The 27,500-nt window shown below is 47.5% G+C and overlaps 1 pseudogene across 1 annotated transcript in view; it reads left to right on the plus strand.

Annotated features, from left to right (window-relative positions):
* LOC143164616 (uracil phosphoribosyltransferase homolog) overlaps positions 1-23,491 on the plus strand; it is a 269,486-nt pseudogene extending 245,995 nt beyond the window's left edge. The window contains exons 4-9 of the transcript XR_012996106.1: positions 3,244-3,279; positions 14,872-14,883; positions 20,371-20,467; positions 21,230-21,391; positions 22,143-22,241; positions 23,120-23,491. The product of XR_012996106.1 is annotated as a uracil phosphoribosyltransferase homolog (transcript). The remainder of the gene's footprint in view (positions 1-3,243; positions 3,280-14,871; positions 14,884-20,370; positions 20,468-21,229; positions 21,392-22,142; positions 22,242-23,119) is intronic.
* The last annotated feature ends 4,009 nt before the right edge of the window (positions 23,492-27,500 follow it).

Genomic DNA, 27,500 nt, shown 5'->3' on the forward strand with positions numbered 1-27,500 from the left:
TTTGCCTTTTTTCTTTTAGAATAAGCTTTATAAATATTCTGTAGAGTCAATTGAAGTATAATTCTTAAGGATCACTCTAAGACGCCTACAAAATCTTGTATATTTTTAAGTGTGCCAATTTGTAAAATATTTTGTAAGTGTATATTTTTCTTAGAAAAGTGCTGTGAAGTGTTTGTATGTGTGAGGTTTCCCTTTTTTTGCACCTTCGGGTGTTAATAAAAGGATGTATACTTAAAAGTTTCTGGTTTTAAAAACCAAAATACAAAGAAAAAAATTAAACTTTTGTTGGGAATTTTGTAATAAAAAGAAATGTTGTGAAAGAGTGTAGTGATATTGTGTAAAGGAAACTGGAAAATTTGTGAGCGCTTTGCTGTTTTATAGATCCTCTTGTAAATTATTCTTGTAATATTTTGGGTTTTGTTGTTCTTGTTGCAAAGGTTTTAAATATTTGTGACTGACTCTGTATGGTGAAAACGTCATATTGTTAACTTGCTGAGTTTTGTTATATTGTTTATGGAATAAATAAAAAAATTAAAAATCTCATTTTAAGATCATATATGAAGAAGAAATTAAAACTGCCGTTTATTGAATATTAGGAATCGTTTCTTTAAACAAAGCGCTGCTATAGATGAGGATCAGTCTGGCTGCCCCCTCCGCGCACGCTCCTGATCCCAGCCCGCCGGCTTAATTGGGCTGATGCTCGTTATGGTGAAGCGCGCTGGAGACGGAGGCGCGGCTGCGGAGGGGAAGAAGTGGGAAAAAGTGCTCGGATCGTTTCTGCTTTCAAGAAGTTTGGCTTTTTTTAACTGAGAAACGGAAACTTCCATCAGCTCGACACAGAAAGAGTTACCGGTTCGTCTTCCGAGGGCGCGGAGATGGGGCAGGGCAGTGCAGCCAGGCTTGCCGAGGGGGGAGGCTCTTCCCAGCCCGCCGTGCCCGGGGAGAGCGGGGTCCCCGTCCCGTCGGCGCCCCAGCAGTGCCTGCAAGCGCACCCCCGGACCGGCCTTTTCCTGGGAAGGAGCAGGTGGGTGCAGTGAAATGCCCCGCGGTTCCGAGCGCTGCTGTCTTCCTCTTCATTTTCTTGTGGAAAATGCTTTAAAAAATATTTTTTTAAAAAAATTGCCAGTCCTTTCATTAGCACTTGATGTTGACAGGAACAAGGAGCCGGGGGGGGGGGGGGCATTAATTCAGTCTGAGGTCTTTCCAAGCCCTGCCAGCAGAAAGCAGGACACGGGCACCGTGTTCAGCAACCGGATCCCTTGGCAAGGGGGTGGGAAACGATCCCCCAAAAGCAGAGCTGGTCCCTCAATAAGCTGCCTAAGTTCACAGGCTGGTTTCAGACGAGCGCTGCCTCCCCAGAATTGTGCCAGACGGGTGCAACGGGGCACGGGATTTCAGTGCTTCCCACCGGGCGTGCGGATCCCGACGCCGGGAGTCTGGAGCGGCGAGTGGGACGAGCGCTGGAGCGGGGCCGCCGGCCGGGGAAGGCTGTCGGCAGCTCGGCTTTAAGAAGGACTGAACGCAATCCGGCACAGGAAGGGTCTGCTCTCTGGTAAGTAAAAACGTGTAGAGGGGCTGGGCCAAGCCCATGGCCGCCAAAACCATCCAGTCTGCCCTCCTACGTGGGGTCGGTCCCACGACCCGCGGACTAGAAATAGTTCTAGCTCCTTAGTGCAAGTCTTGGATAGAAGTCTTGGGGACAGACTTTTTAGCAGGGCCTGTTGCGACAGGACAAGGGGGAATGGCTTTAAACTAAAGGGGGGTAGACCCAGACTAGATCTAAGGAAGAAATGTTTTACGCTGAGGGTGGTGAAGCACTGGCCCAGGTTGCCCAGAGAGGTGGTGGATGCCCCATCCCTGGAAACATTCCAGGTCAGGCTGGACGGGGCTCTGAGCAACCTGATCTAGGTGAAGATGTCCCTGCCCACGGCAAGGGGGGTTGGACTAGATGACCTTTAGAGTCATCTAAAGTCATCTAAAGTCATCTAAAGTCATCTTCCAACCCAAACCATTCTGTGATTCTATGAAATCGGTGCGCACGCAGTGACATTGCAGCAGTGCAAGGCACAGGATGGCGAGCCAGCACAAATGCTTTCCCTGTGCATCCCTGGCCTTTCCCAATGGGAAGGTGCCAGCAGAGCCCTGTGAGCGGGCGGCGTTGGGGCGAGGGGTGCGCGGGAAGGCTGATGTTTCTCTGAGCTATTATTGCAGGTTGTCTCCAAAATCGGGGTTATGTTGCTCAGAAACATGCTTTCGAGTCCCTGTCGCAATCTTGTGCTTTCTGCAGTGAGACCGAGACGCTGACACAACCCCGCGGCTGGCCTGGCCGCCTGCCTGTGCAGCTGCGATGCCGGCAGATACGTGTTCGGCGTAAGTGGTACGAAAATTTGGGGTGGGGAGATGCGCTGGTGTGTCCTCCCCCACCCAGGGAGGACGCCCATCGCTGGAGGACAAAGGTTGCTCTTTCAGTTTCTGACCCCCTAGGTCCCAATGAGATGGGTCTTTCTTGGGAAATACCCAATTTCTTGGGCTCTTTCATAGCTGGCTTGCAGGCTACGAGCTGGCACGGTCGCCAGCACCCTTCCCACTCGGAAACAAAGCTCAATGCCAAAGCCCCGAGCTCAGCGGCTTCTCCGGCTGCAATCGCTCCCGCGTGGTGCGGGCAGCGCCTGTGGTTTCACTTAGCTCCCATGGATGGTTAAGGCTGTAGTTGACAAAACCTCGGCTGTTCCTCAAAGGGACCGTACCGTCTCAGCGGCTCCTTTGCTGCTGCCACGGATGGTGGCGGCTTCCGTAGAGACTTTTTTTCACTTGCTGCAGCATCCCGCCCTCTGAACTTCCCTATGGATGCAGAAGTTGCTGGGAATGGGATGGAGCAGCCTGTTCACGTTCCCAATTTTTAACTGCAATCAAGCATTCAGTGGCTGTGCGAGCGGTGCTGCCTCAGCCCCCAGCCAGAGGTTTAGCACGGGCGTGGGGTTGGGGGGGGTGAACGTACGCAAGGAGTGGTGTTAGGGCTGGAAGAGGGATGCTCAGGGATCAGCCCAGGAGCAGAGGAGACAAGAAACGCGCGTTAGTGACTGGTTTCACATCCAGCTGCATTAAAGAAAATGGGCTTTTGCAGCTTGTTTCCAGCCACCCTGCCTCCAACGCCTTAACTCTGCTGAACTCGGTGAATAAATACCTGGTATAAACCAAAGGTTTAGCGCGTTTACCAGCCCACTGATTTGATAAACTTAAAAGCAGGTCCCTGAAGAAGGCTTGCACCAGGTCCCCTGAGCCATTCAAACTAAGTGATCCCAAAAGCTTTAGGAGCCTCCCGCCACGGACAGATCGAAAATTCAGCCTGGTACCGATGGGCGCTTGACGCTCGTGCCAAGCCACAGCGGATCTCACTGCCCAGCATCCGAACCGGTGAAACAGAAATCAGTGCTCGACTGCTGAGCGCCAGCAGTATTTCTGGAGCCGCCCGAGGCGTTTCCCCTTGGCAAAGCCCAAACCAGCTTGCACGGGTTAGTGCTGCTGTTCCAGGGACTCCCGTGCTTTTAGTTGGGCCATTTGCCTGCTTCACTTTGGTAATCGGAGCTGGCGATCCCAGGCGTGGCTTGATGGACGGGACTGTCACAGGGATGCACTGGGACGCGCTCCCATCTGGGGGCTTCCCCGGTCGGTGGTTTATTGCAGCGCTGAGCAAAGCCGTGGATGTCCACATACATCCATCAGGTGAGCTGCCGAGAGCTTCTGCTCGGCAGCCGGAGGGGAAATTCCTCACCTTGGTTTTCCAGACGAGCTCCCAGCTCAGGGAGCACGTGCGCTGCCATTCTGTAGGACAGCATTGCATGAACCCTCCTCGTTTCCAATAACCCCCCATCTTCTGACACTGTTTCTATAAAAACCGTGGCTCTAGAAAAGGCGTTGAAAAGAGGGACTCAAGTCATTTCGGTTCCAGCCGTACTTTTGTGGGAAAGCCCATCAATGCAGATGTTTTAATGATTCGCTTCTCAATCCCAGGGGAGCTGTTTCTGATGTGGAGATTCCTCTGAAGTTTGAGCAGGATAAATGTAGCAGCCCCTGCTACAGCATTCAAGTGGGACCAAAGCTAACCAGAGCTGGGGAGTACAACCGAAATGTCATTGCCTTGGCAAAGCAAAGTACTAAAAAGGCAAACAGCCCAGCTGGGAAGGGTAAATTAGGGTTAAAATTACCCTCCACTTGAATCGCACGGTCTTATCTTTGTAGCAGTTTAAAGGCAGAGGTTTCATCACGGCAGTGCTCCTTTAATGGGATAAATTTCCACATTTAAAAAATTTAAAATACAGTGAAAACTACCCTATAAAATAAGGCACCTGTTAACTGTATAAAGTCTCCATCTTTTACCTAAATAAAACACATTTAATTAAGCAGCGGAGCCTTCATATACCTGAGTAATGCCACAGAAAGGGCCCTGTTAAAGTGGGTTTGTGTTTCTCTAACGCGTTTATATTATATGCACATATAATTAAAATGCTCATAACTTCTGGATGAACCATCATCCGTCTATGCATACAGCCCAGTGACTTTTCCTTGTGAATGAAAGCAGAGTCAGATTTTAATTAGGATGTAATTTAATATCACTGCCTTCTCCGCCTCGCCAGCGGGAGCGGCTGTCTCCGGCTGGCGAAGGCAGGCTGGGGACAAACCCGCCCTGGGTAATACCAGCCTTTCCTCGGTCGTTCTCGGTTTGGTTTAACTGCCTTCGCCGAGTCCTGAAGCAGCAATGTAATTTTGCAACCGGTTCCATAGGACGGCTTAGAAGAACTTCACCTGCGCTCAGGAGGATTTTGCCTTCACCTCGTCGTGGTTTAAGCCCAGTCGGCAACTGAGTCCCACCCAGCCACTCGCTCAAACCCCCCCGGTGGGACGGGGGAGAGAATGGGAAGAGTAGAAGTGACAAAACCTGTGGGTTGAGATAAAGACAGTTTAAGAATTGAAATAATATAATAATTATAATAGTAGTAGTAGTAGTAGTAGTAGTAATGGAAAGTAAAACAACGAGGGGGAGAGAGAGAGGAACAAAACCCAGGAAGGGAAAACGAAAAAAACCAAGAGGTGATGCAACCGCTCACCGCCCGCTGACCAACGCCCAGCCAGTCCCCGAGCAGCGATGGCTGCCCCCCGGCCAACTCCCCCCGGTTTATAGACCGAGCACGACGTCACATGGTATGGAATATTTTGGCCAGTTTGGGTCAGCTGCCCTGGCTGTGCCCCCTCCCAGCTTCTTGTGCACCTCCTCGCTGGCAGAGTATGGGAAGCTGAAAAGTCCTTGACTTAGTATAAACACTGCTCAGCAACAACTAAACCATCAGTGTGTTATCACATTAGTCTCATGTTAAATCCGAAACACAGCACTGTACCAGCTACCAGGAAGAAAATTAACTCTATCCCAGCCGAAACCAGGACACACCTGCACTGAGGAGGATTTTGCACAGCGGTTTTTCAACCTATTTAAAACTGCTTCACCCGGTTAACGGAAGGAGCAACAGCGGGGAGGTCAGGAGGCAAATAACGCCGCACCGCCAAGCAGCCCGCCTGCACGTATCCCGGGAAGAATTAGATTTAGACTCTATTTCCTATAGCATTTTCCATTATAAGCTTACCTCTGCTTAAAGGCTACTCTGCTGTACCTTGACTCAAAGCCGCCGTAATACCCATCCTAATCACGCCAGCAGCTGTGACGCGAGAAACCCTGCCCCTCCACGCACTGCCTTCTACAGAGAATTCAGTTATTGAAACGCTTGGGAAATGGGATGCATTAAATCGCTTTGCTTTGCTTTCTCTGCCTCTCCTGCAGCCAGAAGCGGAGCGGTGCACGGCTGCTGGTGGGCAGGGAAGGGAGAGGAGCGGAGATGCCGGCGGGGCGCAGGCACCCCTGGCCGGTCACAGCAAACCCACGTGTTTAAGCAGGGCAGGCTCACGAAGCTCATCCAAATCCAGGGGGGAATTCACACACGGCATCCCGGCTTTCTGATGGGGTCTGAACAATGGCATCGAGCCACTTCAATTGATTGACAGGCAGCCCGGCGGTCTGTCTGTCTTTCTCACCCCCTTTAATTATGCCGTAGGTAAACCCTGTGGGCTTGGGTGTGAGTTTCCCAGAGCAGCATCTGGGAAGCGTTCCTGTGGTGACGGGCTCCTTCGGCATCCCCCCGCCGCAGCCGGCTGCCGAGGATGGGCGGCTCAGCTGCGCAGCTCCCCTTCGGCCGCTAACCCAGTGTCTGGGGACTCATCCAGGGAGAGGAGACGTCCAGTTTGAGTTCAGCCAGGTTGGATTGTGGTAGTTTTTACCTGATCAGAGCATGGAAACGGGAGAAGCTGATCAGTTATCTGATGAATTTGGTGAGTTTTTTTCTTTTCATACTGCCAAAGCTTAGAAGCCAGGTTGGACGGGGCTTTGAGCAACCTGGTCTAGTGGAAGGTGTCCCTGCCCACGGCAGGGGGGTTGGAACTAGATGATCTTTAGGGTCCCTTCCAACCCAAACCATTCTATGATTCTATGATTCTAAGCTCTTTTATTTTGAAGGGTAGGGTCAGTATGGTTTAATGTAATATTATCCAGGGCATAGGCTGAGAGGGTTGAGAGATTCTTTGGGTGCCGTTTGCATGGGTTTGGGACTAGAAGGGTGCATTAGATGCGGTTACACTCATTTTGGGAACCGCAGCTGTGCCATTTTCCAGCTGCTGGAGTACCTGCCTTGGCTAAGGGCGTACGAGCCCTCATGCCTACGAGGGACTCATTCGGGTCTCCTGTTCCCAGGTGGCCACGCAGAAAGGGTGGGATGCCACCAGCGGGGATGCATTGGTTGTTCCTGGGCTCGGGGTGGACCCCGATGCTGTGAGCTGCAGTTCGGTACAGGCTGAGCCCTCAGAGGGATTCGTTCGGGAAATGCCTAACCTGGGAACCTCAGCGATAATGAGATCTGAGATACTGCTGAGCTGCTCAGCACCAAATCACTTCGGGCATGTCTAGAAATATGGTGCCCACAGGATTAGACATGAATTTTCTGACGATGACACATTGGGATGGAGGCAGGTAAATTCTACCGTGGCCCTGCCAAAGTCCTTGGACACTTCAGGACATCTATGCCTTACCTTGAACTAGATGGTAAACGTGTGATGGAAGGAAGATGTGCTCCTCCATCTCCTGTGTCCCTGCCCGGTAACTAAACTACTGGATTATCTCTCTGTAAACGTGCAAACTGCGCTGAAGTCTATCGATACCATTTGAGTCATCTCTCACGAAGAGCAATGAGAAACTGTGAAGCTGAGACCGCTTTCGCCCCATGCTGTGAAGCTGCGCTGCAGGTGCCACACCGGATCATCGCGCGTGGATTTTCACGCATGGACTGAATTACATGTGGAAACTGAGCTGTCACTCTACATTTTCTTGCTTGATTTTTGCTTTAATATAATCCATCTTCTGCTGCAGAGCATGCCGGGGGAAGATTTGCAATATGCTAAAACCTAAGAAGCTGGAGTGTGAGAGAAGCTGTGATGGGAAAAACAATCCAACAGCACCTAAACTTTGCTTAACTGCCCAGCCAGCTTAGCAAAAACCACTCAAAAAGGGTCAGAAGTGCCAGCCAGCCGGGCCCGGGGCTGCATCCCAAGGGCTCACTTTATGTAGCGTTTAGGGATGGTGTGGATCCAGTCCGAAGGGTCTTGTGCAGAAGGACGGGCACACAAACATCAGAGTGAGACGCTGCAGCCCGAGCTCTCCCAAGCTTTTCGGTTCGTACGCCGTGCGGGCACTTTGGTTGGACTTCTTACCTGCCATTTCTAAAAGAAAAAAGGCTTGCTGGGCTGCGGCACCATTCGTTCTCTCTGCTGAGCCTTTCCCCGAGTTGGTAACGTCGCATCTAGAGGACTCGAAACTTTTTTTTCCCCCAAGCCTGTGCCTAGGGGCTGGCGTCTGTCTCGCTAATGAAACCTTCCCTGCTGCGCCGCCAGCCCCGGCACAGCTCGGCCACCAGCCCAGGGCACGCGTGCTGCTGGCCCTCCTGGGTTCATTAGCTGAAACGAGTTAGCACAAGGTGGGAATATTCTCATAAAATTAGCTCGTGCTGAAGCGTTTGCAGGCTGGAGGCCTCTAGAGGGTGTCAGGTAATGAGTTTAAATTGCGGATGTATTTTTCTCTCTTCGTGCAAAAAAAAGTCAATACAAAAAAACTGGGGATTGCTTTGTGTCAGGTATTTGCAAGCGCTTCTCTTAAATACATTTCGAACTTAGCAATGACAGTGTTTCCGGGAACAACAAATTAGGAGGCCTGTTGCGGTGCTGTGAGAGTGTCCGCAGGCTTTGCAGCACTCTCTAATCAGCGGCACACAGCGCAAACACGGCCATCCGTGTGCCGATGCCCCAACGGACGCAGTGCGAGGCTCCCATTTCACCTCCGCAAAGTCATAGCCAAACCGCAGACAACGCCTTATGCCGTACGCAGGTGGCATTACACCATCCGAAGCGGGAATTTGGGTTAGGAAACTCAGATTTTACAGATTTATTCTGTGTTAAATGTGTTACACTTCCAAGTTCTGCCCACTGGAGCGATCGTTTCTCATAAGGATTTGGGGTGCTAACACCCATACGCTACAGAGTCAGGCTTTTCTGATTTCATGATGGTTTACTATTCTATACTATCGTATGTTTGCTGTAAATGAAATAAAACCAAAGTCTTGGCCACTGCAAATCATGGATCCAAAATGAGAGGTTGTTTCAAATGAGCACAGTTAAGCTCCAAATTTGAAACATGGAAATAATCCTTCCCCCACCCTTCCACAACGCTAAATTCATTAATACGTGCGTCGCTCCTGGGTGCCGGAGTGATGAACTCTGGTAGGAAAGGATGTGAGGAAATGAATAACCTCATCTTTGGGGCTGGGTTTGGATAGCAGGCAGTAAATAAAGCCCAAAGTCACACACCGGCCATGAGGTTAAAACAAAATACCAAATAGCTGTTCATCAACTGGGCAGCATCCATTCTGCTGACGTCTAAATGACGCTGGGATCTGAAGCAGGAATAGTGCATGCCATGGTAATTGCAACTCAATATTCTTTTCATACCGTTTCTGGCAGGAATGAGGGAAATTCGCGGAGTCTTGCTGGCATGTTTGACCGTGGGCCAGGTCTAGCGAAGCTCAGTCTGCGTGGAAAGGACTCGACTGTGGCCTGAGGATGCGTCTGTCTCCTTTTTGGCCCAGGACTGAGCTTGCCCGGGCTGCTCCTGTCTGACTGGATGCTGCCAACCTGAAGCTGGGTAAGTGCCAGACCCACCTGTGGACTGAAGACAAGTCAGGGTGAGGAGGTTTGGGGGATCCAGCCCCTTTTTCCTTATTCTCTGAAAAACAAAACTGCTTTTGCCCCTTTCGCTTTCCCTTTCTGCTTTCGGCTGCTGCCTAGCCACTGCGGTCCCAGGAGAAGAGCCAGACCTCCCCGGCTAATGTCCTGCCGTAGCTCTGACAGTCCCCCCGGGCCAAATTCAGATCTCCTTGGACTCCTCTTGGAGCAGATCCAAGCTACTGGCACTGGGGTTATTGGCAGATTTTCTGGTGGGGAGGAGGAGAAGGTTCAGGTGCACTCAGGGCATCAGGTCTCACCCCGGCCCCAGTTGTCAACCAAAGATACTCAACCCTGAGCTTATCAAAGCTCAGCTTTAAACCCAACCTAACTTAGCTTTAATAGCAGCTAGCTGACAGATCCCTGCCCTGAAACAAGAACCATTTCATACCAAAATCAGCCACCACCTTCACCCTGTGAGCCTTTGCAGATAAAGCAGTTAAACTCTTCTGCTCGTCCCCTTCAGAAACCCTGGCAGAAAGCCCAAGCCTTCCCTCTCAGACCCAGGACCCAGCCCTAGCCCTGAAGCCGTCTCCAAAGCCTGTCTCTCCTCCTGCCCCATAAATACGCCTTCCCACCGCAGTGTCCTGGCTCCGGTGCTTGGTGGAGTAGAGGAGGTCTTCTTCCTGTCTCCCACCCTCGTGCTCCCCCAAAGTCAACACGGAGACCAAACCTGCCCCAAATCTCGGATATAAGTGCCACCTCCCCAGCCCGGCAAGCCATGCAAAACCCAGCCAGGCATCCAAGTTGGGACTGTCCTTTCTCCAACCCGCAGCCGAGCCGTGAACGCTGCTGCTCGCGCTGCCACGGTCCCGGCACAGCTAACCGCGTTCCACTGGTCTGGCAACATCACAGCCAAATGGGTTTTTTACGTGTCATAAAATTCCAGGTACGAACTCTCAGAACGGGCGACGTGTGGTTTATGTTGATAAATGCGCACAGGCTTCCCCCGTCAAATTGCTGGGGTTTTTTGTGGGATTACACCTATAGTAGCTTTTGCTTCGCAAATATACTTTGTGTTGCAGCGAAAGCACTGGATCAATAAAGCACTTAAACACACACTTTATCTTAAGCATGTTGGAGATTATATCCCTCTTTAGCAAAGCATTTAAGTATGTGCTTAATTTAAGGATTTAATTAAGGATTTTAATTGTAGACTTCAGTATGTGCTTACCTGCTTGGCTGAATACGGCTGAGATTACTACACGCTGAAGATTTCTACATAAAGTAAATGACTAATTGTGTCTGAAGGAAGATGCTACATTATTCTCGCACAACGCAGTTAAAATATAAATAGGAAAAAGGCAAGAGGCCGTTAACTCGATTCCTCTAGCTGAAAGTAGCATCCACGACCAAATCTGAGTTGATTAAAATCCACTATTATTAGTTATAACCTCTAAAGTGGCATTAAAGATCAATAGAAAGGGGCACCTGAAAAATGAGTCTCCAGCTCGTAAGCTTTAATTATGAGCAAGGAAAGATTCAGACATCCTCTCTCTCTCATTGGAGACAGGGACCTTGACATGTAAATGGCCACCAAATAATGGGCTGTGGGGCCATTTCTCCAATCATTAGGGGTTTTAAGCTGATTTTCTAAGGAAAGCGAGCTTCTGCAATTGCATCGCCAGCCTGTCTTTTGGGTCATTTCCATAACTTTCAAACTCTGTGATAAATATCATCTAACTGGGGGGGGGGGGGGGGGGGAAGGATTCCAAAGATACCAACCTCCAACAAGTTTAATGCAAACGAACGACTGGTTTTCTCTTTCTCCAGGAGCATTCGCTGTCACTGGAGAGCCTTCTCCATCCCAGTACTGGGACGGAGGCAGGACTGCTGCTGACGTTTGAAGATGGATGGTGCCCACCTTGCTGTGGGACTCACACTTTGCTCCTGCATTTCCTACGCCGCTGATGTCTCACGATGCTCTGAAGCTCACAAGCTAACACGCGCCAAGAAGACATACGGGTCTGCAACCTTATCTGAATTATTCGTTGGGATGTTTATTTTATTGCACGCCTGGAAAGCGTGTATGATTTAAATACACAATAGTGATACCACTCAGCAGTACAGGAGTCACTGTGCTTTAGTGCAAAAGGCAGCAAAATGCCCTTGTCGTTTCTTTGCCTTTTTGTTTGCTCCATTTTTTTGTCATTTTACTCTCCCTAGTTAAAGTTACATCGTCAGCGATGCAAGGGAAGACGAGGTAGCTGTCTACAAGTGTTTGGAAGAGATAAACACATGCAAATGTGACAGAAGGAGCTGAGACTCAGAAGGGTTGGAGGAAATTAAGAAAAAGGAACGAGCCTAAATCCTAGCAATGCGAGAAAGGTCGTTTATCAGTGTTTGGTGGTACTCCTCACCACGTCTCCTGAAACAGTAAGAGTTGTTACATCCGTATGGTGCCGGGTCCTGGGTGTAAAGAAGTAACTGGGATGGCCAGATTCCTCCTCTTCTTTTCTGGTTTCATTATCTTTCAAGATGCAAAATTTCCATTTTTCCCATTTCATCGAATCCCCCCCCCCCATCCCCAGTTCTCACCTCTTTCTTACCAGCTAAAAACTTATTTCTCAAGCACTCCCCTCCTTCTGCCTGGACTTCTGTCTCTGCAAACCGTCTTTCTGATTTCTTCCAAGAGAAAAGGAACAACATATCTGTATTGGGTCTGGCTGAGATGGAATGAATTTTCCCCGCAGCAGCCCCCATAGTGCTGTGCCGCGTATTGGTAGCTAGAAAGGTGTTGGTAACACACCAGTGTTTTGGCTACTGCTGAGCAGCGCTCCACAGCATCAGGGCTGTCCCTCCAACGTTCCCCCCCTCACCCCATAGGCGGGGGGTGGGCAAGATCTTGGGAGGGGACACGGCCGGGACAGCTGACCCCAGCTGACCAAAGGGATATTCCATACCATAGGACGTCATGCTCAGCAATAAAAGCTAAGAGAAAGGAGGCGGGAGGGGGGGGGGGCGGCATTTGTTATTATGACGTTTGTCTTCCAGAGCAACCGCTACGCGTATTGAAGCCCTTCTTCCCGGGAGGTGGCTGGACATCGCCTGCTGACGGGAAGTAGAGAATAAATCTTTTGTTTTCCTTTGCTTCCGCGCGCGGCCTTTGCTCGGGCTTTATCAAACTGCCTTTATCTTGACCCACGAGGTTTTTTTCCATCTTATTTTCTCCCCCCACCCGCCCCCCCGCCCCATCCTGCTGAGGATGGGAGTGACAGAGCAGCTTGGTGGGCACCTGGCATCCAGCCAAGGTCAACCCACCACAGTACTTTTTGGCACCCAACACGGGGCATGAGACAACGGCAGTTTTGTATTAAGCGTGCTATACCAACAGTAGTTATTAAGTGCCAAGCTTCTGTGCGGGTCATGGAGTTTGTTGCCTGCGCTGGTTATCTCTTTGTTTTGCTGAGCTTGGGAACACGCTAGTACAAACAATGGCTATGTGCTTTGCCCTGGCATTGATGGCCTTGCTGTGCTGGGGGAGCTATCTTGCGGAGAGGATGAAGAGCCCAGATCCCTCAAGGTGCGACACTGGCCCTTCTCTGTGTCTGAGAAAGTGATCCCTCTGCTGATTGACCCCAAAATTCGGAAATTGCCTTGAGCCAACCATCCGCCCTTTTGATCTTTATCTCCACCTGCCTATCACTACCTCAAGGTTTTCATCACTTCCCACCTTTGCCTCATTCCTCGCCATACGAGCTCGCCTTTTCCACTTGCCCTTCTTGTCAGTATTCTTCAATTTTTGTTTTTCATGACGCTATTCAGAGCTGTGGGAGGAGCGGGACGTCGGTCCCATCCATCCCTGCCCACCATCCCTGCACCCCGGGGCTCCCCACGCCTCCCTGCGTTGGCTCCCATCTCGGCTCATCCTCTTGCCCAGTCCCAGTGCACTTCCAGCCTCCTCTCGCATCTTCTAGTTGGGCTCCTGGCTGTTTGGAGCGACTAATCCAAGCCACGCAAAAGACGTTTATTCTGCAGCATCCCTTAAAATGTATTTTCTACTTCATCTCATTTCACTCCTACTCTAGAAGCATCCCACTGGGCATTGTATGAGAAGACTGGTGTCCATGACGCTGTAACGCTGCTCTCCTAAGCCTCTCTAATCTGCTCTGCATCCACCTCTGCGTTTAAGGACATGGGAGGGGGTTTTGTGCCATATGGAAGCCTCACATAGCAACAGCGATGTCTTTTTGCCAGCAGCAGTCAACAAACAAGCAAAGAAGATGTATGTTACCCATAGCTGCTGCTTATGGACAGAGGAAAAGATGGCTCCGGCTGTGCGAAGGTACCTGAGATGGAGAGCACAGCCTGCCACGGCTTTGCATGCTGCCTCACAGAAACGATCGTGGCGTGCTCTGGCCAACTGGCCCTGCTGGGACGGGATGACAGGGCTTCATGGTCAGCCCGTAATTAGCTGCAGTGACCATAATTAGCTGCAGCAACATTCAGCGCAGTGGCTGAGCGTGACGCTTGGAAATGGCTCAAGAATGGGAGATCAGACCCCGGGTAAGAACTAATCTCATAAATACTGGCGGGAAAGAGGAAGCTTCTGCTCCTCTAGGCTGTAATGGCATTCTTGAGAGGAACCCCGCGTGTTTGCAAGAAAAGCTTAAATCCAGCTCTTCATTGGTGCTTTGCTTTCGCTGCTGGGCTTCCTGCCCTGCCGTGAGCCCAGTTCAGAGGAAGAGCCTGTGCGCTGCCATCCTGCAAGTGGCTCAGGCAGCCCTCGGAGCACCGGCTTTAGCTTTTACCAACGCTGCGGGCCGCCTTGGAAAGGCAAAGTCTGCATCACCGAGTAGCACTCAGGCCTGCCCTTGGGCTGCTAAAAGCTGAACAGTGCTAAAATCGAAGTCTTTTTGTCTTTTTGAGTGATACCACAAGGTATCACAAGCCCTGACTGGATTTTTCTTTTAAAATGTGTATACTGAGCCATCTTAAAATGCAGAAACAGAAGCAATTGTCATCCAGAGAGAGACCAGCCAGCAGATATACCTAGAGGGTACCCATTCAAGAGCCTTTCCTGCAGACGAGCCGCCCAGGGAGATAACCCAGGCAGCCAAAGTGACATCGCAGGCTCTTATTGATCCCTGTCTCTGGGGGACAGAAGGACTTAAACAAACACAAGTGAGTTTCCGTGGAATTTTGCATCTTGCATCTCTGTCTCCCCCACAAAGCATAAGCGACACTTCTACCTCTCTTGGCTATACCTGCACCTGTTTTTTCTTTACCATCAGAATTCATTTAGAGATCTTCTAGACTGCATGATTATGCAAAATTAGGCTTCCCGCCTTTTAATGGAAATAACAATAGGGGTGGGTGGCTATAAAGGCAGCTGCAGACAGCAAATCCACTTGCAAAGAGAAAAGTACTTAAGGGATGTGTTCTCTGGAGCGCAAGACATTTTATAGCTAGGTTGTGTGGCAGAAGTGTCTCAAGAACGGTGGCTGTAAGCTGGCAAAGTGGGGATGCGGGTATCAAGGAAAACAGGAAACACGGAGCCAGACTGAGTGCTCAGTCTGTCCTGCCGTCTGAAATGCAGCACGAGTTACTGCAGCAGCAAACAGCGATCGTTCCTGCGAGTTGGTTTTGCCTATCACCACTTCAGGGAGTCACTCAGCATCACTGAACGTACCTTCAGACGATGACCGGGGGCAAATAACCTGGGTAATGCTTGACATACCAACCTATCAGACGCCATGTGTTTCTTATCGTTTTGCACGTTGCACATCTCCTACCTTCTTCTTTGAGAGGAGGTGAAAGGGAAACCGATGGCATTTAAAGAGTGGAAATGGAAAAGATGTCTTCAGATGTGGTACCAAAGCCATGATGACCAGGTCGTGCCTTACACTGTGCAATACTGTGTGATCATGGAAACCTTTATTTGGAGTGCAGGGCTGTGATTGACATGCTCCTGTTTCAATGCACTACCAGTACAGACAGAAGAAGATCTCTGCCAATTCTGAGCAGCATAAGGTACATGACCTACAGACGAGTCAATCTAATTTTATCCTGTAGCGAGCACTGGTGCACCTGTATAATGAATAGCACATTATCACATCCTTTGCTTGACTATCTCAATATAATATATTTAGTCTTCATAGCCTTCGGTACATCATGTTATTTATTCTTTCATCTAATGTATTTGGAGCAACTTGCTAGCAAGATGCAGCCCTATTTATCCTTCTAAGGACAACAATAGCAGGAATAAATGTTAGACTAAAGGAAGGAATAAAATAAAATAGCAGATCTATTTGTGCTATGCCGAGATGCATTTCTTGGCAGCCCCAGAGATTCAACAGTCTGGTATTTATCACAACGAAATGCAGAAATATCTGATGATTACATGAAGGAAAATAAAGAGACTGAGCATAAACTGCAGACTGAGAGATAAGGGCACATTTTTACGGCAGGCAGCTGCTGAAGCAGTGGTATGTCATGTCAGCCCCGTGCTGCAGCAGAGGAGGGTGCACAGGACAGGGCAGTGAGGGGGGCAGAGCTGAAACCAGTGATAAACAGGACAGTTTAATACCAAGGAGGAGAACTAGGCAGCCTAGTTCCACATTATTTAACACCATGAGGATTATTTTTAAGGAATTTATCCCTCCTTCATCTCCCATCGGATAATGCTGCAAAATGCTATTGTTGGCTATGGAGACTATTTAAGATCTTGCTTTTTGAAACGAGCACCTGGCGTGGCGTTAGGTGAGAGGAGTCTGTCCGGCAGCACCCGGAGCTGCGTCAGAGATTTAGCATCGACCCGAGTCCCTCAAGGACGTGGTCTGCCCCTGGCTACAAGGTGGGTCCCGCCCTTGAGGCGCACGCTGGATTTGGCCCTGGCTCTGTTTGAAGGTGGGTGCTTGGCATGACCCCTCTGCAATGCGCCCTGATGCTATGGGGATGGGTTGCACTATTATGGACCCTCTCTATGAACAGGCTTAACACCCTCAGGGGTTTTTGTGGGTAGAGTGGAGGTGAGTTTCTCTCTTGGAGGGTGGGAAATTCCAGTCTCAGTTGGCGTTATGATGCCAGGATTATTGAAATCAAGAGTTGAAGAGTAAGTTTTATTATCTAATCTGAAAGGCCCAGGGAGCTCAGGGAGCTCCTGGTGCGAGTGAGACAGTCACTGTACAGCTTTGGTCAAGGTTGCTTGAAGTTAGGGTTAGTATTTGAGAACAGAAAGGTACAAATCTCTCAATTATTGCCAAGTCTGTAAAGTCTGCTAACCTAGAGGAAACGTGCTGAGATGGAGGCTCATGTTGGCTACGCAGAGCAGGTGCCGTGTTGTCGAGCAAGGAGTGATCACCAGTTTAACTTTAGGGCTATGGCTGTGAACTGGGTTAAGATTTCAGTTCAAAAAAGAAAACGTGCCGTTGCCTGGACTGTTCTGGACATCGCACAGGCCATGTTCTTGGTTGAAGGATGCAGGATGAAGGATGGTGATGAAATTCATTATTCTGTACAGAGGGAGAGAAGCTCCTGGTTTTTAGCAGTTGCATCCCAGTGGTGGAAGTCCTCCATTTCCCTGACACAAGCACAGAGCCGAAGTAACACACGATCCTTCTGTTTTGGTTTCATTTCATCCTTTTACAGTATGGCATATTTGCTGCAAGATTAAAGGGAATGATGAATTGCACTCTAGAGCTGGCATTTCCTAAGGACAATTCAATAAAAACATACGGGCATGCTGCATATGATACAGATCTTACATTCTTTGTAGGGTTAACATAGGTAGTAGCATGAGTCTCTGCCTGGCAAATTCTTCTGACAGATGCTTTCCTCATCCTCTCTGCCCCAAATAAAACCACCAGCCTTTTAAGATCGATAATCTCCTCTCATGCAGGTGAGGAGATTGCCGAGTTACCCCAGTAGCCTCCTAGGCTGGAGTGCAGACCCTGTCACTCAACAGTGCCAAGGGCATCAGAAGCAATTAAAGAAAAATGAGAATTGATTGGAAGAATGTAATAATCATTCATCTAGCTGGGGAAAAAAAGGATTTTATCATTGATATATTAGAAAGAGTAACATTTACTCCCTGATAAGCATTATGGCACCCACAGAAGTAAGTCTGAAACCTCAAGGACTTGTACCATAAATGATTTAATTCTAAAGAACAAGAAAACAATAATGTTGCAAATCAATCCAAGAGGCTAAGAAGGCTAGAAGTGGGCAGGGGAAGGCTTTCTCACTCCAGTCTTGGCCCAAAGTAAGAAGCCAAGTATCTCCCTGGACCCCATGCCTGCCTTTCCATAGCAATTTTGCTTCCCAGCATATCATGCCCAGCTTGTTTTTGTAATCACTCTTGCAGCTACTCTTGGAAATACACGGACGTTCACCCTTCGCGATTCTCACGTGTCCTGTCCTATTGAGGCAGACGTGCTCACTGCAGGGTAAACTTGAATGGGGATGGTGACCTCCGGGTACAGAGGATAGGAAAACCAAAGATGAGTAACAAAGCAAGGTGGTTTTGAGGGAGAAACTGAAAACTGCCATAGCCTGTAAGTATCTCTGCCTGTGCTTTAGTGGCTGCCCTTGGACAGGCAGTTTTGTCACTCTGTGCTCAGCTTCTCGTTGCTCTAACAAGGGACAAGGAGCTTCATTGATCTTTGTGAAGCGTGCAGTAAGCGCCACATTTTTCTTTCATCTTCTGGATGTCCCTGCTATAGAACACATACATCAAACCCTGCCCATAATGGAGTAATTAAATGGCACTGCTAAAGGGATGTCATAGGATGGGACTGATTACAGCTCACCCAGAAATGTCTTCCCAAGTCCCAGGCCCTTTGACGTGATTCTCCCCCCTTTCTCTGAATTTCTTCCTGCATTAATTTCAGCCAGTCCTGGGATTATTTGAAAAAGGGCCTTGGGGGACTTGTTCAAAGGCACTGCCACCACGGACGACTTTGCTTTCTGAACTGAAGCATTTCACTCCTATCTGTCTGGACATATGAGCTGCTCAGCACTGCTTCATTAGGCAAGTTATTTTTAAATTCCCAGAAAGAGCAAAACATTGAGAGAGGAATTAGCATTTGCTGTTGAAACAGCTGCAAAAAAGAATAGGCAGAACACCCACTCCGGGCCCCTCCTGCTAGCCCTGTGATTAACCAGACGGCAGTACCCAAAGTCACTGACACACGCTCAAGCTGCACGAGATGTTAGGAATCGTAAGAAAATGTCTTTGAAAGATCTCTCTTCCCTCCAACCCCATCCTGTGTTTCCCACTTTCTCTTTCCCCCATTTTTCTCTTAAGGACCTTGACACTTAAAAACCCCTCCATTCTGGTTTCTCAACACAAATGAATGAAAAGATAAAGCCTGCCCAGGGTCCTTGCTTCCCCTAAACAATAACTAAAACCCAGCAGGCACCCGATACTTTCAAAATGCCAAGGGACAGCAATAAAGCTGACGTTATTTGGTAGTACTCTCGCCTGGTAACATGTTTTAGCTTCCCAATGGCTAATACTGCTCTTACAGCACGGAGTTAAAGCAGAAGGCATGGCAATAAAACTGTTAGAGGCACGTTTTGGTAGCTGTCTTTTTGCAAATGCTGATTGCCCTGCGGCTTGTGCTGCTCAGGGCAGCTATGGCTCACACTGATAATGTTACGCGGGTGGAAAAAAGTGTTGGAAAGCTGTAGCCCATTACAGAAATGGCTTAAACCTGAAAAGGGAGGAGAGATGACTCAAAATGGCCTTTTCGCCTAACTGGGAGCACACACGTATTGCAGCTAAGGCTGCCTGCGCCTGCCTGCTTCACCTCTTCCCTTCGCCCCTGCCTGCAGTCACAGTATTTCTGTATTTATTCAGAAGAAAGCTAGCAGGAGCTGTTCTAATAACCTGCTCCCAATTCCAGCCTAACGAAGGCTGCCGGATTCCTCTGAATTAATTCTTGTTCAAACTAGAGTGTTTCCTTTGGAAAAAAAAAAAATCTCATTAAGTATTTCCAGTGATTCTTCAGTGACAGGCACTCTGCCATAGTCGGCAAATTGTGGGTGGACTGTTTCAGTGGACAACTTTCCCCACTGCTAAAAATATACAGCAACCTATTTTGATGTCCAGCTACCAAACACCACTTTGCCAGATAAAGAACGCTTTAGTGTTAAATCTGCCACGTGCCTTCCTAGAGACTGCATTTAAAATGTCCCTTAACCTTTTAGTCCTTAATAAACTGTGTTCCTTGGGTGTTTTCTCATGAAGGGGTGTTTTCCAGCCCTCGGGGAAGTCTTCCTGGTGCCCACAACAGAGGTACTAAAACCCTCCTTGTCTTCCTTGGTGTCTCCCTTTTTGGTTCCATGGAAGCATTAGCGCCTCTTGGCAGAGCATCTCATTAGGAGCTCATGTTCAGCTGATTATTCCTCTTCTGAATCACTGTTTTCTATGACTTTGTCACCCGCCCCGTAGTCCAGCTGCCGCTCTATTCTTAGGCTGATGACTTTACATCTGGTGGCATTGAAAAACATGTTGTTTACTTAAGCTCAGCTCATTAAGTGATCCAGATTAGGTTTGGTACCAGTGACCTGCCCCTAACTTCTGTGCACCTGCAGATCACCAGTAATGATTTTATATTTTCTTGTAGGTCACTGATCACACATTAAGCGGTGTGGGGTCAAGAAGCGATAGGAAGGGAGCTGTGCCTTGTTCAGTGCTGCTTCTGCTTACAATTACACTCGGAGACCTATCAGTTAGTTTTCAGTCCAATTAATATTTGTCATATTGACTTACATCGTTCCTCTTTCTCAAGCAAAATATCGTGAAAGACAAGATCAGGTGTCTTACTAACTGAAGGTTTATTCTATCATCAGCACTACTACTTTAAACCACCTCTTACCTACATTATTCTACATTATTTTGCTTGGCATTGCTGTCAGCATGACAGACACATCACATTTGCTCCAGTAAACGCAATACTTCCCCCCCCCCCCCCAGATGGGCTCAGCCTTTAACTGAGTCTTCTGTAGGGCCCTGCTTTATCACAAAATGCGATATCCCTACCATTTCTTTTGCAGGCAGGCTTGTGCTTGTTCGTGACCACTCCAACAGGACACAAGTACGAAGGAGTCAGATTTGAAAAGGGAAACTGCGGAGTCAGCATAATGAGAAGCGGTAGGCAGTTTCTGGTCGTTGAATGAGCACGAATTAAACGTTTGGGAAACCTGTAACCAACTTCCTTGCAAAAATGTGCAACAACACTTCTCTACAGCCAGGTCTTACCCAAACCTGCCGGTTGTTATTCTTTCTTAGGTAGCCTTGATCACAGAATGTCAAGTATTATGTTTCATTAACTCTTTAGGAGCCAAAGAGCTGCAAGAGATTTCACCTGGCCTCTTCTCTAGCAGCCGTTACCTGCGAGAGGCCAGGCCAACTGCCCTTCCTTGTTTGACTTCTGCTCAGGGAGGGGTCCCCAAACCAACCATGCTCCGTGGTGGCAGAGTCACTGTTATTTTGCCCAATGCTGCGGAAACCTTTGTGCCTGTGATGTAAAATCCAGTGGCTCCACAGCTTCCTGCACTACGTTTTGCACCGCGGTGCCTCTGGGCAGAGCTCAAAGACGTTCTCCAAACCCCATTCGTTTGTTTTGACGTTTCCAGCTCTCACCTTTGAGAGCTTAGCACTGGTGTGTGGGAACACTAATACCCGGGAGCTAAGTAACACCAAGTAGACTTGTTTTTCTGTCTAAACAGAGAAAAAAGGAAAAATCGCTTCAAGTGTTTTTAACACTTGGAACCGAGAAAAAAAATAATCTCCTTTTTAGAACTCTTCACCAATACAGTATTGGGACTGTCTATTTAATGGTAGCATCTTGCAATTGTGCCGTTTCTCAGTGTGTAACAATGTGGCGTTGGTTTTTTTGCTGCTCGTTTTGAGGGGAGGCAATGGAACAAGGTTTACGAGACTGCTGTAGATCAATCCGCATAGGAAAAATCCTGATACAGAGCGACGAGGAGACTCAAAGAGCGAAAGTGTACTATGCTAAGTTTCCACCAGACATTTACAGGAGAAAAGTTCTTCTTATGTACCCAATACTAAGTAAGTGTCTTTCATCATTATGTACAGTGAGTGCGCTGAATTTAAAGGCAGATTTCCAAATTTCAGGGGCTTTGATTAGGTTTTTTGCTTGGTTTAGGCGACATAGTAGGGAATTTATCAGGCTGTGCCAGAATACGTATTAGTCAGCCTGCACCAGCATGAATGCAGAGCAAATCACTTGGGCATGCCTCCGTTTGTGAGAAAGGTTGAAGCATTAAGACTTGATACAAATGTCATTTTTTAAATTTTGCCACGAGAAAAGACTCAAACAGTATTTTCCTCATGCTATTAAAAGACATTGTTGGATTACAGATCTTAGAAGTAAATTACTTTAAAATTAAATACAGTTAATGCTACCAAAAAAAAATTAAACCTGGTAAGCGTGGCAAGGAGTTTGTCAGACTTTTCCAGTCTAAGATTTAATTCTGGTTCTACACACGGAGCTCTTAATTGCCATTTTACTATTTTAGATGAGTTTTCTTGCCTCGGGGCTTTAATAAAATCCACCGACTTCAGTGCTGAAAACGTGGCAGAGTTGGCTGTTTCGGAGTAGAGATGAAGTTCCTTCATCGGGAGGCCAAAGTTTTCTACAATTAATACGTGCAGAGGTGATAGTTTCCAGTGGGAAGGGACAGTATCACCATTCGGTCACACACCAATGTTAACATGGATATTCTCGGGTGGCCTAGGACAAGTTCTTCCACCGGGGGCGGGGGGGAAGAAATAAAAATCTCCCTTTTTCCCCTTTTAGGTACTGGTAATACTGTCATTGAGGCTGTCAAAGTTCTTGTAGAACATGGCGTACAACCAAGTGTCATTATCCTGCTAAGCCTATTCTCCACGCCTCACGGTAAGTTGAGGGGGTGCAAGGGGGACGGAGGGCTGAGCACAGGTACGTTTAACGGGGAAGAGTTACGTTAGTCACGCTTCAGACAGCGGCGAAGAGCTGTTCCTTTGCAAGTAACGACAGCAGCATCGCTTCGCTCAGAAGAGAGGTTTGGGTTTTTGGCTGAATCGTAAAACCGAGAGTGAACAGCGACACGTGTGGTGTGGGCAGGGGAGTGGGCTAGCAGAAAGGAAAAGGCCTGTTACACCTAATGGCAAAACTGCAGATGGTGACGTATTCCTAAAAGCAGGAATCTGCAGCGCTGCCAGGTACACAAAATGCTTCAGTGGCTCACAAAGCCACTCCTGCTGTTGCTCTGGACTGCAGCAGCCCACGGATGGTGTTGAGTTGGTCCGCCACCAAAAGAATACCAGTTCTGTAAGGAGCGTGAGGTAAATGAAGCTACAGAACTGTCCTGTCCGCACGTTAAAGATCTTGCCTTGTAAAAGGGGATCCAAAAAAGGAACATCTGTTTCTGTGAAGTAGGAAAATGGATCGTGTGCGCTGTTTTAAAAATGGGCCGTGGCAGAAATCACTATCAAAAAAGTCAACTGACCGGCAGAGAGCCATTCCTGGCAGTCTGTAACCACGTTGGCGATTAGATTGGGAGTATACGTGTACGGTAAAGAAAAGAAAAACCAAATAAGAAAACCCAAAAAAGCAATCCACTAATTTCGGGAAGTTTTTCCTCATAGACAGTCAGCTAAGGCAGAAACGTGAAGCGGAGATGGAAGAAGAGAGCCCGATTTATCTACGGAATTCTGCTAATCGTGGTTTAACGTGTGGTGCTGAAATACAGCTGCGGTGCTGTAGTCCTTATTGCCTTTGCCCTCTCTCAAAAGGTGCCAAGTCCATCATCCAGGAATTCCCAGAGATCACAATTTTAACTACAGAAGTTCATCCTGTTGCACCAACACACTTCGGACAGAAGTATTTTGGAACAGACTGACACACGGAACAAACGGATATGACTATATGATGAGACAAGAGGGGCTTTCCTACGTTTTATTATTGTGGAGTTGGTTGAGGGCACGTTTAAAAATCTTTTTGGCCAGAGGGGGAAATACTTGACTTGGATCAGTTCGGGTCAGTTACTGCCTGAACGCTGAATCAGGTGCAGTAACGAAGCACTCTGTCATTACAAAGTCAAGCATCTCAATGTTGGGGTTCTATACATTGCTACACTCTCTGCTTTAACTTATTTATTCTTCTGTAGCCTGAATTTTTTGGTGCAACTGGATTTACAGCACCTAACTAGGTAGAGACTGACAGTAAACGTCATGAAAGAAATCCTTTGGGCCTTTTCCATAATGCATCATACAGACCTATCCTACAGACTGCACCAGTGAAAGGGGAAATGGATTTTGCCCCTCAAAGAGCTATTTGCATGTTAAAAAAACTACCATGCACTCGGCTGAATACTTTATCTCTTTTGCTACCTGCAGCAGTGACTACAGACAGCCTGAGGATTTCTGTTTTCCAGTGCATTTACCTAGCATATTCGACAGAACTTTACACACCCTGCATTTAACACATTCTTTGTATGCAACTTTCTTTCAGAAGCTAAGGAAAAAAAAAGTCAATTTAAAAAGTAAATAGCAGCCCGGCTTTAAAACCACAGGTAGCAGGGGGCGCAGTCAAAATTACTGCTTTTACGCTGCCCAGATCTCTAGTTAACAGCCTTTTGAAAGGCCAAAAATACTAATTGGAAAAAACTGCATTCTCCTTAGTAGGCCATCTGCAATTATGCTTGTGGCATCGGCTGCAATAATGCACCGAGCAAAAAGATCTCGGCATCGGTATTTTGAGAAACACGAAGTTTCCCCGCAGGGATCTGACTGTTCATTTACGTGCTGCCTTGAAGAGCACAGACGCATAATGTCTTCAGCAAACGCCACGCTGACGCCGTCCTCCTGGACACCCACCTTTCACTGCAGCTTTCTGCACTCAGCTTTAACCACGGGATGCAGAGGAACCTGCCCGACTGTTCTGTGGCACTGGAACGCAGCGTAAGCGGCACAAAGGCCAGGTGTAGCGTAAGGCTGTCGCCTTCAAGTAAGCAGAAGAGAACAAAATGCAGCTTGTTCAGTCACTCAGACACGCGTTTCCTCCGCATTTTGTTCTGCCTCATTTTTACACAACTTTTGTGTTTGTTTCATGTTTCATTCTGAAGCTTTCACAAATCCGACGTGTGAATATTCTTTGAAGTGGTTCTGAAACCATCAAACTATTTAGTGTTTCTACCTGGGCAAGAGTTTGTCATAACCAAGTGAGGCTGAGCTGCTTTTAAGGGAAGGGAAAAATCAGCCATAACTAATTACAAGAAAAGTTACTGAGTAAGAGCAAGTTACTTGGAAACCTTTAAAACTGGTTCTAGATCTGAGCTGGGCAGCTGCGTTATCATAAAGACATCCGTTTTAATAATAATTAGAAGACAAAAATTGACTTTATATACTACCTAATGGACAGTGCTGCAGCTGGACAGCAGGCAGGGCTACTGCCTGCAGATCTTGTAGGTAGCTCTTCTGCTGCTGCTGCTTGGCAGAGAAACAACACTGAAAGAATGACACGGCTGTAAACAGAACCAAACCCAGAAAGGGTACAGGAACCTGCTCAGAAAAATCCCGTAAATCCACGCAGCTTCAGACACAGCTCTGATACTCCTATCTTAGAAATACACTTCTGTTGACAGAATGAAACAGAAAGTCACCAAATCATCCTCCTGTTCTTACATACGAGGAATTTAGAGTTTTAAAAGGCACAAATAGCACCTCTGTTGGTGCTAAATTCCTATACATCTCCTATTGTGTTTAGCTGCCATCTTCCTCTCAAGATCCCCCTGCAGAACACATTTTGCCAGAAATGAGGCGATTAATTCTACTGCCATCTTTCATCAAACACAGCTTAAGGTCCACCACGAGATTTACATTAGAAATACAGGTTTAGTTTGATAGGATTGAGGTGCTGGAGCGCGTCCAAAGAAGGGCAACGAGGCTGGTGAAGGGTCTGGAGAACAAGTCTGATGAGGAGCGGCTGAGGGAACTGGGGTTGTTCAGCCTGGAGAAAAGGAGGCTCAGGGGAGACCTTATCGCTCTCTACAACTACCTGAAAGGAGGTTGTAGCGAGGTGAGTGTCAGTCTCTTTTCCCAAGTAACACGCGATAGGACAAGAGGAAATGGCCTCAAGTTGCACCAGGGGAGGTTTAGATTGGATATTCGGAAAAATTTCTTCACCGAAAGGGTTGTCAAGGATTGGAACAGGCTGCCCAGGGAAGTGGTGGAGTCACCATCCCCTGGAGGTATTTAAAAAACCAGGGACATGGTTTAGTGGTGGACTTGGCAGTGCTAGGTTAACGGTTGGACTCGATCTTAAAGGTCTTTTCCAAGCTAAATGATTCTATGATTCTATGATTCTGCCTGCTCCCCAAACAGGCTGGGAATTTAAAAGCTCGGATATGGAGGGACGGTACCTGAGTATGTAAGTTCTCCCGAGAGCACAGCACTGCCAAACAAGACCTAGATCAGAATTTAGCAAATTACTGAACACTATTAAAAATGCCTCTTTTAAGGTGCAAAATTCTCCTCCAGCTCTTTAAAACTCTAGCATGCCAGACCTGCTGATTTAAAAATAACCAGCTGGAATAAGCTCCTGAGATATCGTTTGAATGGAAAATACTTTGTTGTATAAGACATAAATATGGGCTTCTCTGCCCACCAGAAGAGAAGGGACCCTCCATCCGCCTGCCTACCGAAGGAGAGGGCCTGTCGCCAGCACGGTACAGCAATGAAGGCAGAGTACTGAGATGGAGAAAAGAGCAAAGTTAGACTGTTAGGAATTGTTATATCCTTAGGTTTCCTCTCAAGTTTGTTCCGGGCTGGTACATTAGTGTATATTGGCTTCATTTGCCTGCTCAGTACCTGGCTCTGCTAATACTTTAGAGTATGTAAGGATTTGAGTTTGTCGGGTCTTTTTTTTTTTTTTTTTTTGCTACAGGTTTAGAAGCTCCCAAGAGATTCAGATTTTTCTCACCTCACTGCATTTGGATTATTACTTATCTATATTGTGAATAAATTATTTTAATATCTTTTTAGAAAAAAACCCACCAACATTTTTCTCATCTACCACTGCATACCAAATAACCAGTTTTTAAGACCCTGGGGGATTTAAAGCAAATTTATTTACCCTCATTGAAGGAAACGACATTAAACTTACCATGGAAAAGTGTTGTAATTCTCCTTCACTATACATACATTAGCAAATTGAAAACACTTAAGTATGCATTACACCATGCTTTTGCTATAGATTTTGGATTTTTTCCCTATGCTGCACAGTTCTCTATGCAAATATATTTTCCCCTACAAGCTTTTTGAAATACACTGCTCCACCAATCCTAATTTTTTCAAAGCTGTTAAGGACATATGTGTGCACAGGCCATTAGTTGTTATTAATGTCAACTGGATACTGAAATCCACTAAGTAGTTTTGAAAAATCAGAGCTTATTCTGCATCTGATTGACCCTGTGAGGGCATGTACAAATAAACTCCACCAAATCACACCGAGGGAGGTACTTTTCCTTAGCTGTCTGCCCTGGACCTCAGGTACAAGTTTTTACCACTGAAGCAAGGCGTGGAATCAGCAGAACCCAGCTGCCATCTCTGCGCACCACTGGGTGTTCATCTCCCAGCAAACTGGCAAATACCTGCCTGAAGAGTCTGAACTCACCCAGAGAAGTAAAGAATAACATGTTTTATTCCTCTGTTGTTCGCCATTTGATGATCTTCAAGACTTTTGGTAACATTAATCAATTAAAATTATTTTACTGAGGGGAAAAGAAAGCGACAAACAAACAAAATTACTTGTCAGATGTCATAAAATACTGAGAGGCTGTTCCAGGAGCATAAACCATCGTCTTATCCCTCCGTTCAAATAGTAGAATATGCTCCACCTCCCATTTGCTCAATAATCCCTAACATTTTGCTGTTAGGTTACTGGTGTATAACAAAGCCACTTTTATCCTGCTCTGACCTTGCCTGGTATTCAGAAAAGGCAGGGAGAAGATACAGGATTCACTTTCATGCACAAATCACTCTCTCGCAGTCACATTGCCTCCTATTTCTTCAGTTCTTTGAGGTCTGCCATTGGAGCACTCTGATGGACGTCCTGCTGATTTACTAATTGCCAATACTCACACTTGGTGGCTGTCTTATCAATTGTCAGCACAAG

The sequence above is a fragment of the Aptenodytes patagonicus genome, chromosome 9 (genome assembly GCF_965638725.1).
Source record: "Aptenodytes patagonicus chromosome 9, bAptPat1.pri.cur, whole genome shotgun sequence".
In the NCBI taxonomy this organism is placed as follows: Eukaryota; Metazoa; Chordata; class Aves; order Sphenisciformes; family Spheniscidae; genus Aptenodytes; species Aptenodytes patagonicus.